Below are 12,075 nucleotides of genomic sequence, written 5' to 3'. Positions count from 1 at the left end.
ATAAGTATATGTATATGAAATTATGTATGCATAAACTTACTAACAATCAACATGAAATGAATGTATGTTAGGATATATGTGTTTCATATTCTTATGTGAATGTTCAATTGCATATGAATATAAGCATGCTAAATAAGATAAGTCCATTTTCCTTCTTTTCAATTAATTGTGCACATGTTCAATGCACAATTAATATGACCACTAAACTTAATATATATATATATATATATATATATATATATATATATATATATATATATATTAATGTTGTAAAATAATTCATTTTCAACCTCAAAAATTTAATTTCTGAAATTTAAAATTTAAATATAAAATGCCATATGCAGTTTCAAATTGTTAAACTTAAACTTTTATTACAAAAAAAGTAGAACTATACATATTTTCAAATTGTTTAGTTGAAATTATTATATATATATATATATATATATATATTAAGTTTATGAAAGATTGTAACAGTATTTGTTCCCTTATTTTGTCGAAATCGGTCCCTCAAGTTATATTAACTTTGTGTCCCTCTATTTTGCTTAATTTCCCACTTTAGAGTTACTTTTCTTATTTTCTTCCTGCATCGACTCTCTTCTTTATGTTCTTCGTTCTTCGTAATCGGTGAAGAGTGGTCAATTTATTGTTTTTTTAATGTGTTCCCAGATACGTGTCAATTTCTACAGATTTGCATGTGTCTTCTTCCTGTTAATTTGGTTTTACTGTTTCGCGTTTTCTTCTTCCAGAAAAGCACCACTGCCCTGCCTCCGCCTTAAATGTGATGGAAGAAAGGGGCTGCTCCGGTAGTGGATCGCGAAGGGGAGGAGGGAAAAACTGTTGGTCCCATGGTGGTTCTGTGATGTTCAATCGAAGAAAAAGAAATCAAAATCAGCAACAGTAAGGGTCGGATGGAGGCTCGCCACAATCGGTTAGGTCATCGGTCCTTCTTCTTGTCCACTTCGTCGGTTCCAAAGAAAAGGGAGAGAGTGAGATCAGTACAGTAGCCATAAGGGGGAGGGGTGCTTGGGTCGTTTCTTCGAGTTCACAGAGGTGTTTGGATTGTTGTTCAAATCGACAGGGACGATGGAGGAAAAAGAGAGAGGCTGGCTAGGTGCGTGAGTCGCCCCTCCACAATCTCATATTTTCTTTTTGTCTTTCTCTATTAATAACTTCGGTCGTCTCACCCCTGATACTCCAAACCACCATCGATTTATCTTCTTTAGTTCAACAGGGAAACATCAATGTGGTCGGATCCTTGGTGGTATATCTACTTATCGACTTAGTTTAATCCCTCCGCTCCTTGTCGATGTTTCCTCCACCGCCTCTCCCTATTTGCTCTACCTTCCACTGATTGTCGTCACGGGAACGAAAAAAAGGAGGGCAGCCGTGGTGACGGTGCCGACCACCGGAAAGTGCAATAGTGGTTGTTATTTTGCCACCTGCGTACTGTTCGGGGCCGGATCCTTGGTGGTGTATCTACTCATTGACTTACTTTAATCCCTCCACTTCTTTTTCGATGTTTCCTTCACCAATGGTTGATGCTTTCAGTTACCAATTTATTCTAATTTCTTTACTTTCATATTATGATTCACTTTGTTGTTTTTAAAATTTTTGGTTTGTTCTTCCAGGTTTCTCATTTCATCGAATTCAACAGAAGGGGCAAATAATACGATTTCTTTCTTTTCTCTTTCCTTCCTTTCCAATTTCTCAAGGTATGGTTTTTTCTACTTTTCTTCTACTGATTTTTTATTTGTATTTGATTTCTTCCTACCATCGCCTCCAAATGTTTTCCTTCTTTTTCAAATGGTGTTTGTTGAAGCTGATCTGTTTGGGCTGGCGTATCGGGAATGTTTACCAACTGAAGTAGGGAGGGGGATTGGAAATTTAAGAAATTGATTGTTTGGAGTTGTTTACCTCTGTCTAAATTTAACTTTGGTGATACTTTGGATATATTTTATAAGGTATGCTATTTTTTTCAGATTCCAAAGGAAACCGGGTAATAGATTAACGTGTTGTATGCGTTCTTCTTTTTCTGTGATCAATTTCCTTTCCTGCTCATAATCACTATCATAAATGTTGATTTGATTGATGGTGTGTTCATACAGGTTGTTACTGCGTATGATTGGAAAATATGATGTGCACAATTAAATATACAGATTACAACGATTTTCAGATGGTGTTTGTTGAAGCCGATCTGTTTGGGCTGGCGGGAATGTTTACTCATTCAATCTTAATAGAGAAGGAATTTATAACCTGCTATTTGTAATTTGTTGTTGTTTTGAAGTTTTTGGAATTTCTTTTACATTATTAATGGAATATATTTCCTCTTTAGAGACGCACATCAAGTGCTCGACAAAATGTCTGATACAAACACCACTGCGAAATATGTGACTCCAAATAGGGGTTTGTTGTTGGAACAATCATCTTATGTACAAGCAAGTGGAAAAGCTCGCGTCTGTTAATATTCAGTGAAGAAGTATTATTTATTTACTTACTTCCACCTATAATCTTCGATGTTGGATAAGGTCGGTGTCTGCGTTTTTAGTTTATCCAATTACCTCAGCTATTCTACATGTATCCCTAATTTTAAGCTTACTATGAACAGCTTTCAGGTGAAGAAGTCTGACAGCTTTCAGTGGATTTTCCCCGATTTAGGGTTCGACCTAAACAACACCGTCAATTTGCGCCTTGCAGGTTTGTGTACAAGTGTTGGAGAGAGATTGAGATTGATGGCCCTCTTCCGGGCTTCCATTTTATTCCTAGCAAGTAACTTCACGACCTTCTTTCTTTTTGATAATTTTCGTTTCTCTTTGATGGTGTTGGATTTGATCTCAGTTTTTCATCTTATTATTATGATTGCCTTTTGGATCATCTTGAAATAGATACTTGAAAGATGACAACCCACGTGGGTTTGCTGGTTGACTATACAATTTCAGAGATCTCATCACAAAAGTAACAAGAAAAAACTATCTTTTCAAACTCCTATTGAATGCTAAGGTTTTTTATAACAATTGCACACGTTCTTGCTAAATTGTGATGTTTCCTGCACTTTCCCATTGTCCGAGATGTTTGGTATGACTTCTTTTTTTATACATTACATAAATTTATATAAAATTCATTCATGTTAATAGGAAACTTAAATGTTTAAATGACTCACTCTAACATACACTACAAATTTTTTGTAAAGGCTCATAAAAATATGGTTGGATGGGAACAATCCTTGTAATTAAGGTTTCCCCTGTATCAGCAGAACAATTGGAGGAACTTCTAGCTAATCCTAATTCCAACGAGTTGTTCCATTACACTGATAAACCTGAAACTTTGTATGTGCTTAACCAAAGTCAACAACTTGACATGTTAAATAGAATAATTAGTTTTTACTGTTTTGGTTTAATAACATATCTAATCTACACAGGTTAGTGACCGAATAAATTGTGGTGTTTATGTATTTACACCCGAAATCTTTACTGCAATTCAAGGTGTTTCTGCACAACGAAAAGACAAAGGTTAGTTAAAACTTATAAAAAACTACAATATAAATTATTATGTTTTTTTTTACATGAATTCTGTTTTTTTATTGCCTTGCAGCTAATCTGAGACGTCAATCCAGCTTTGACGCCATACAGTCAACAACAAGGTACTTCTTTTTTAATTTTTTTAATTTTTTAATATTTTTTTTATTATTTTTCATTTTTTTTAATTAATGACACAATTAAGTAATTTTATAGAGGAGAAGTTTGGTTTCAAACCCCGGTTCGAACAGGAGTATATTATGCTATAGCATGACCAACTTTAGCTTCATAATAAACCAACCGAATTGATATTTCTCTTTTGTTTGGAACCCACATCCTGTTCGTAGAAATCCATTGAACCAATGTTCAAATTTGAACAAATAAAAAGTTTCATGTGGATTAGGGTTTATTGAAAAGTTAGAAGGGTTTCAACCTTTTGATTTATTTTTTTTTAAACAGGGGAAGATTGGATCCATTGAAGAAACAGGTATATGGTTCACTGTTTCTTCATTGTTTTCTTCAACTGAAATACTGTTTTTTTTTTCAGATTTGTATTATTTTATGGTAAATTTTCCAGATTACTTCTCAAAAGTGTTGGTATAGCTCAAAGGGTTCTTATAAATCCTAGCCAAAGTACCGAAACGATATATTGGAGGTGGGTATCATCATCCAAAACTATATAAACACATTTCAGATTAGTATTTATAATTGTATCTTTTTACATCTGATGTGTTCTCTAATATATTTTACTTTTGTTAATTTATATTTGTTACTACTAGATGTTGCTCTCCAAATTACGAAATTACCCTTGCTTGGTTAAGCTCGCATGTTACGAAATGAGATGATTAGTGGTCATGGTTATTGATAAATGGAATAATAATAGATTGTTTCTCTTTACTGGGTTTCATTGTTTTTTAAAATGGATTACTTTGCTTTCATTCTTTTATACCCTCATATTAGTACCGAGGGCCATATTGTTTAAATGAGTGTCCATAATACATTTTCTCTTCAATTCTTAAACTACCCATTGGAATTTGGAGACCTTATAATGGTGTTATTGAAACATATAACATTTTACTTTAATTCTAATGTTAGGTGCATGATTTGATCATTCAAGGAAATGAAATCGAAGAAGACGGGTGAGGGATGAGGTAAGTATGAAGATGTTCTTTCTGTATTTATTGTAGATTGCATTCTACTTTCATTTAAAACTACCTGGATATAAGATTGTATTTTCATTGTTTTTGAAAATCTATTCAAATATAGCATTGTACTTCTTTTGGTAGCATGATCTATCATTACATTTCCATTCATCCGATTGATGGAAAATTACACAGAATAGCAACATACTTTAATTTGGATACCAATTTATGCAATGTACTTCATTATTTGTCTCACAAAACGAACACATTCCACCCCGCGTAACGCGCGGGTAACCCCTCTAGTTATAGTTATAGAATAAAACATGAGATTTATTTATTTATTAAAAATAAGTGATGTGTTTGAACTTCCTGGAAATTTGTGTATTTCATACTCCTTTGAGCATTCTATAAATTTAAAGGAAACATGGACATATAAATTTAAGAAAAATTAAATGAAAATGGAAGCATACTTCAGATACAACTTAGAAATGGAAATTTTTTAAATGAAAGTTGAATCTAAAATATCTTTTAGTGTTTTAGATTGTCTGGCTAAAACTTTGAATATATAGTAATCATAACTGTGCATCTGTTCGGTGCATAGTATATCTCTTTGTACTGCACAAAGATTTTTTACATAAAAAGCGTAGAATAATTATAATACAATGAACAATTTATCATAGGTACCTAATCCGATATCTTTATTTGAATATTATGTTACATTTTTCATTCAATTATTAAAATCATGAATAAATAAAAACAAAAAACATTTAATTGCAAAATTATCACAATTAGCTAAAGAGTTATCAGTTACTTCAATGTAACAACTAGTAAAAATAGGACAAAGTTCGCCGGTGAAACCACCGCTAACGCCACTATAATAGGACCTATTGTAAGTTGTTCTATGTTTTGGGATGCAATAGAATTTATGTTACTAATAATTGCACATAGAAAACTTCAAATTGCTCAAAAAGTTGACAACTGTTAACGAATAGAAAACAATTCATGAAAATAAATATCGTTTAATGCCCTAAAAATAAAACTTATGCATTAGGTGTACTTGGGGACAAATGATTATCAGTTTTGATAGAATATGTTCTCACGACTACATGGATATAAAAATTGTCAGAAACGGAGTTCGTATGCAAAAGTTACGGGCTTTTCAAAATAACGAAAACTAGCCGGCTAACAATATCAATTTACAAAACTAAAAACGCATTTTAAACATAGTATCGTCTTTTGTTTAAAAATTCCGATTACATTAATGGAGTCAGCACACTCCGGACAATCCACATGCGTTTTTGAAATAATTTTACAAAAACTTTCAGTCTAGAACTTTTTTTTTTAAACTTGAGTCTTTAAACATCGTTTTCACATAGTTCCATGTATCAGATTTGAATTCCGTTTGCATTTTTCAAATCACCAAATCCGAGACTATCTCAAAAAACTTTAAAGATATTTTTACGAGGTCGGATGAGTGCACAAGAATCGAGAAAACGAGAGACGACAACATTACGAAATCATGAAAGTACATTGTCGTACTTGTAATATTTAAGAAATCTAAGTAAAATCTTCCGAAAATCTTTGAAAATATTTTTTAAAATCAATTGTTATACCTAAATATTACTCAAGATTCATGCAATCCTCTCATTCCCTCTTATCTCTCTCTCATTCTCATTATCGATTTCTAGCTCTCTCTCTCTCTAACCCTTTCTATACTACCTCTTTTCTGGAGAAAAACGCCACCGACCACCAACACTCCAGCCTCCCTCCTTCGATCGTAACAACCCACAAACACCCCTACTCCCCCTTGCTCATCCCCTATATCTATGTGTCGCAAAACAGGCTCCGAACAAGGCAAAACCACTAACCATGCATCGTCGTGGCTGTCGGCGCATCGACCTCCGACAACTACCTCTGGTGCTCCGTTTGTTGTAAAATGTGGTTCCCTATGTTCCAAATGTGCCGATCTGCAACTCCAGGTGCTCGAATTGTTCAAAAAGTGCTTCGTTTAAAAGTAAAAAAAAAAAAAAAAACGACCCGGTTTTCTCAACGAACTTACCACACGCTTCGAGGGTTTGTTTCAACATCCCCTCTTTTTTGATTTTATGATTTTTAGGGAAATACTTGTGAAATCATATTTTGTTTACGTAAAATGTTTTATAAACTTGATGTGTACATAAATTACGGTTGTTAAAATGTTACAACTAACAAAAAGAAACAAACGATTTGCTAGGAATAAGTTTATGAAAAGTGATGATCAAAACCTATGAGATTGTGCTACCGCAACCTTGTATTTTGGACAAGAACTCATCCAAATTTTGAACTACACGATGATAATCGATAATACGTGAAAAATTGTTTCATATTAGCATAGCATGTTTTTTGACTTTTTTTATTATGAAAACTTGAATTAAAACGTGGTTAAGGAGATGAAAAAAAAGAGAGAAACGAATATTAAAACCACTTTTAAATCTATATTGCCATAACACCCTCCCATGTAAACTTATTATCTTCAATTTATTGCTAATAAATTTAATTTCTGAAATACATGTGTTTGATTTTTATAAGATATATTCTGGTTTCGCATTTTCGCAATGTATTTATGTTTTCGCATGAACAAGTGTTTGCATTCTTATATGAAAAAAATTAAAGAAAAAAAATCGAGTTCATTCTTATAGAATGAATATGTGTTTGCATTCCAATTTGAAGGATTACATGTGAAGAATATTTCCCTTCTTCATTCTGAAAGAATAGTAGCATCGTTAGGTTCAATTGTACAGAATGCACAAGGATGTCAAGGACAACCAAGTGATTAGTAGTGAAATAAGTAGACCATAGCAAATAAATGGCTCGTGTGTAAACATGAATGGAATGTGTGAAGGTAGGCATCATACCTTTAAAATAAGAAGCTTATACATGCATTGTTGAAGCTCTTTTGAAGCATTATCATGAGAGAGCTAAATGGATTCTGATAAGGCTTTGGTGGCTAAAAGGGCTTCAAAATTAAGTCAACATCTTCTTCTTCAGACTCTAGGGTTGTTACTGGAGTTGACAATGAACTTCGTTTATGTGCTCAACCAAATGCTAAAATTGAAAGAATTTTTAATATGGTGTAATTAACTGCTAAGTGCCAGGCCTTTATCCCCAATTCTACATGAATCCAGATTCAACATCATCTTCTTCATCGGTCTCCGCCATTGAAGAATACGAGCAGCATATTGCTTCCTAATTTCACCCACGATCCAGTAAAAATCTCGGAGTCTACCATCCTTGTTGTTCCGATTTCATTCAAACATCCTCATCTTCAATCATACAAGAACCACATAAATAGTTTCCCCTTTCCTCCCTCCGTTTATTTCGTCGAAATCATACAAGAAAACGACTCGTTTACCTCGATTTCTACCGATGACGGTCAAGGAAGGCTCACCGGGAATCGATAATTTCCTCCTCCTCCTTCGAATCGGTGAAGCACTGGAGGTGCTTCCCGATTTCTGATTCCAATCGTGCTTCTCCTCCTTAATCCGATGAAGATGAGCACCGGGGGATCTTACCCTTGATCTTCTTTGCTGCCGACGACGGGAGAGGAACGAAGAACCGTTGACTGCCTTCCTTCGCATCTTCCGCCATTGAAGAAATTTTCAATTGCAATTCTATCATCGGTCTCCGCCATTTAAGAATACGAGCAACATAAGAGGGATGAGGTGGATTTCAACGTTTGGGGAAGCGGTTTTGTGGTTGTGAGCTTCTTGTAGGAGACGTTTCCATGGCGGCAGAGTGGGCAGGGGATTGAACCTGGTGGTCCGGTTGGTGAACTTGGAGTGAAAAGGGTTTGAGGATTTTGGAGGTTTTATTAGACAGGATTTAAGAGAGAGGCTAGGTCAAATATACTTATTTTATTTCCTTAATTGCAAGATTCAATTAAATGATTTCCTTAATTAAAAGTATAAAAGGTCCAAAATACCCTTAAATGATTTATTTAATTGTTTATTATTTCTTGAATTCTCATTGGTGCATTTAGGCATACAATACTTGCTAAAAACATTTGAACCTAGTTCTCTCTCTCTCTCTCTCTCTCTCTCTATATATATATATATATATATATATATATATATATATATATATATATATATATACATATCCTATAACAATCCTTAGTAGTACTTATTTCCTAGTAAACAACATCAAAAGTATGGTAAACTGTGTTGGAACAATGTTTGGATAAGATAATATTAGGGTTAATAATGACTATACCTAACAAAATTCTCCTAATAATATAGAATCTATAGATAATCCATCTATAATAGGATCAACTAATTCTCATAAATCTTCTTTCCACATCACGATTACATAAAACTATCATTTAGTTATTGAATTGAATGAAAGATGTTTATAAGAAAAATTATATGATGATATTGATAGATAAAAAATGATCCAAAAGTGACTAAAAACAACTTGATGTTAATATATTATTTATAAGAATTTGATACTTTATAAATGTTTATATTTCTTATATTTAATTGGAAATTTTTTATTTTATGAAAATAATATTTTAACAACTAATTGAGAAATTATTATTTATAAGAAATGAAGAAAAGAGAACAAAACAAGTTATATTAATATGAAATGAATATAGATGCCATGTACATTTATTTGAACTCTTTTTATTTCATTTAAATGTTGCATGGTATAAGCTAGTTTTATACTTATGTGAAAGACACTCCATTACACCACTTGACTCATTAAATTCGTGAGTGGCCATGGGGGTATGGTGGTTGATTGTTTTAGTTCTTTCTTTCACCCATGCTATGTAAGAAAGCATGAATCTTATATTTAAAGAAAGCATGGTCCTTGTTATATGTAAGGAAGTATATAAGGAAGAGTAAAGGGGAAAAGTTGCTTCTACTTAAGAATAAATTGGCATTAATTCTTAATGGCTTAAGGAGTGCTTAATACAAGAAGAACTAGCACCCAAATCAATTTGAATAATTCTTGGTTTTCTAACTAAGGTGGAGTTCAGCATCTATATTCTTTATCAACATCCAACCTCCCAAGGGGATCAAAGTCTTCAAAGTTGTAGTTCTTTTCTTCCTATGGTTGTTTTAATATTTCCATGCTTACAAAAATTATCATTGGTGGGTTAAAATGGTTTTAAGTTTATTCGCAATTTTAAAGCTTTCGTTGCTATTTTTTGGTGTTTTTACAAATCGAATTTTGAATAGAACACAATAATTGGTATCAGAGTCATTTTTGCAAGTCTTGTTAGATTATTAGATAATTTGGTAGAATCTTTCTTTTTGGAAAGCACACATGGTTTTCTTTTTGTAAGAAAATACATACTTATTTTCTATGACAACTTTAAAATGTTTATAATTCTAATTTTTTTTACTAGAAATTTACATGCATCTTTTAGTCAGAAAAGTTGTCTTAGAAAAACAAAGTGTTTTTTATATAATTTTGATTTTATATATATATATATATATATATATATATATATATATGTGTGTGTGTGTGTGTGTGTGTGTATGTTTGTGTGTTTGTATGTATGTTGTCCATAAACTAGCCATGAACCTATTGTGTTGTTGTATGTGTTGATTTGTTAAAATGGTTGTAATATTTACTTATTAATATTGTATGTAATAGCTAAATATATTTTTTTCATTTTGTTTATTTTTATAAGTAATTGAATAGTTGTTAGAAAACATTATTTTATAAAAATATAACAAGATAAAGATGAAGACTATTTTGGAAGATCAAATGTGTCACCCCATGATTTTATAAAGTTCTATAACTTTTATAAAATTGTGAAGTTTTGCTACTTGGAGTTGTCAAAGCAAGTGGGAACACAAAAGTTCAACAAGTTGAAGTTTTGGTCCGTTTGTGTCCCTTAGGAATGGGCTTGACATTTTTGTGACGTCTCTAAAAATTTCACTAGATGTGTTTGGTCTATCCACATATGTTTTAATGCTTTGTGATGCTGGTTTTATATTTATATATTATGCATTTTGTAAAATTAGGTTTTAAAAATGCTAGATAATTTTTTAAACATAAAAAGAATCACAAGGAGTTTCACTTTAATGAAATTTATCTTTTATGATACGATAGTAATTAAAGTTTTAAAACTAGATTTGGTTTTATCGTTAAACACAAGCTAAAAATAAATTTCGACAATTAAACTCCAAATCTTATATTATAAAAGGAAGTTTTATTAAAAGATTTGTAAGTATTCTTTAGCGCTCAAACGTCCAAATTTAATACTAGATATTAATATTAAATTTTGATTGTTTCGATTATATAAAATTTAATTCTATAAAAGAAGATTGCTTAAATGTGATATTAAATAAAAGTATACAATTGCTTATTGGATACATGCAATAACCATGATATTAGATGTTTTTTAAACTAGAATTATAAAAATATCAAAGACCCCTTATTAAACTCAAATCTATATAATTCAATTTGAATAGCACTCGCACGTCACTCATATAAGCTAGTGGGATAATGGATACCTAATGGCTAATGTTATCTTTTGATGGTCAAGGTGTGTTCGTGATTTATTTAACCAAGTTATAGGTCGAATACACATGTTCCTCAAACTGGATGATTTGATCCGAAATTTGTATTTATAAAGGTTACCTAAGCAATATATATCTAAGGCATATATGAGATCAAACATGTCTATTAAACTTTGTTATTAACGATTCCACAATGCTAGGAATTATATATTAGAATATAATTTATAGTCGATATCTACCTTGTTGGATTCAATGAATGGGATAAAGAATACCTAACCATTTATTTGTTTTGAAATTTGGATCCTAATCTTTGATTATAATGTTTTTGGAAACTTAAAGGCTATTAATTATAAAATATATAAATACTGGAAATACTAAATGAATTTTATTAAAATTTTGTAGATGAAAACAAAATCCGATCTCAAAACCATGCGTCATCTTTCTCTTTCTGATCTATAAGAATATATAACATTCGATGGATATAACTTCAGTGAATAGGTTTATATATTGAGAATCAATCTCAAGAGATATCAGAAATTGTACATTCTTAAAAGCCTTATTCCTAAATAACTTTCACTTACTAGTAGAACTGAACATGCTGCTTTGTGGAAGCATTGTTGTGATGTTGAAGATGTTTCTGACATCATACTAGGAACTGTAATTCTAGACATCCGGGAAGTCTTGTTGAATTTAGAAGCATATCATATGTTTCGTTAGGTGGAGTAGATATTTTTAAAATACAGTGATATTTTATATGAACAAGTTCAAGCACATGAAGAATGCAAGGCTAAAAAAAGTCACCCTATGTGCTCTAAGAGGCCCTTAGTTAAGAAGAGTAAGTAGTTGAGCACAAGCAAGTTGGAACTCCAATGGTAGAGTTTATTATTTATGTTTAGAACATAATATACT

At 31.9% G+C, this 12,075-nt stretch overlaps 1 long non-coding RNA gene across 10 annotated transcripts; it reads left to right on the top strand.

Annotated features, from left to right (window-relative positions):
• Positions 1-588: 588 nt before the first annotated feature.
• On the top strand, positions 589-4,797 carry LOC145137797 (uncharacterized). Of its 10 annotated transcripts, none has more exons than XR_013721227.1 (13): positions 589-624; positions 747-1,111; positions 1,232-1,712; positions 1,820-1,961; positions 2,106-2,525; positions 2,606-2,766; positions 2,883-3,072; positions 3,188-3,323; positions 3,416-3,506; positions 3,589-3,637; positions 3,972-3,999; positions 4,060-4,167; positions 4,608-4,797. It is a non-coding gene; the product is annotated as an uncharacterized LOC145137797 (long non-coding RNA). The 10 variants fall into 10 exon arrangements; XR_013721228.1 differs by having other exon boundaries at positions 592-1,111; positions 1,232-1,534; positions 1,629-1,712; XR_013721229.1 differs by having other exon boundaries at positions 592-1,111; positions 1,232-1,547; positions 1,629-1,712.
• The last annotated feature ends 7,278 nt before the right edge of the window (positions 4,798-12,075 follow it).

Source organism: Lactuca virosa, chromosome 9 (assembly GCF_052849685.1).
Source record: "Lactuca virosa cultivar CGN04683 chromosome 9, Lactuca_virosa_CGN04683_v6, whole genome shotgun sequence".
NCBI classification, from domain to species: Eukaryota; Viridiplantae; Streptophyta; class Magnoliopsida; order Asterales; family Asteraceae; genus Lactuca; species Lactuca virosa.
This window is presented reverse-complemented; position numbering and strand designations above follow the sequence as displayed.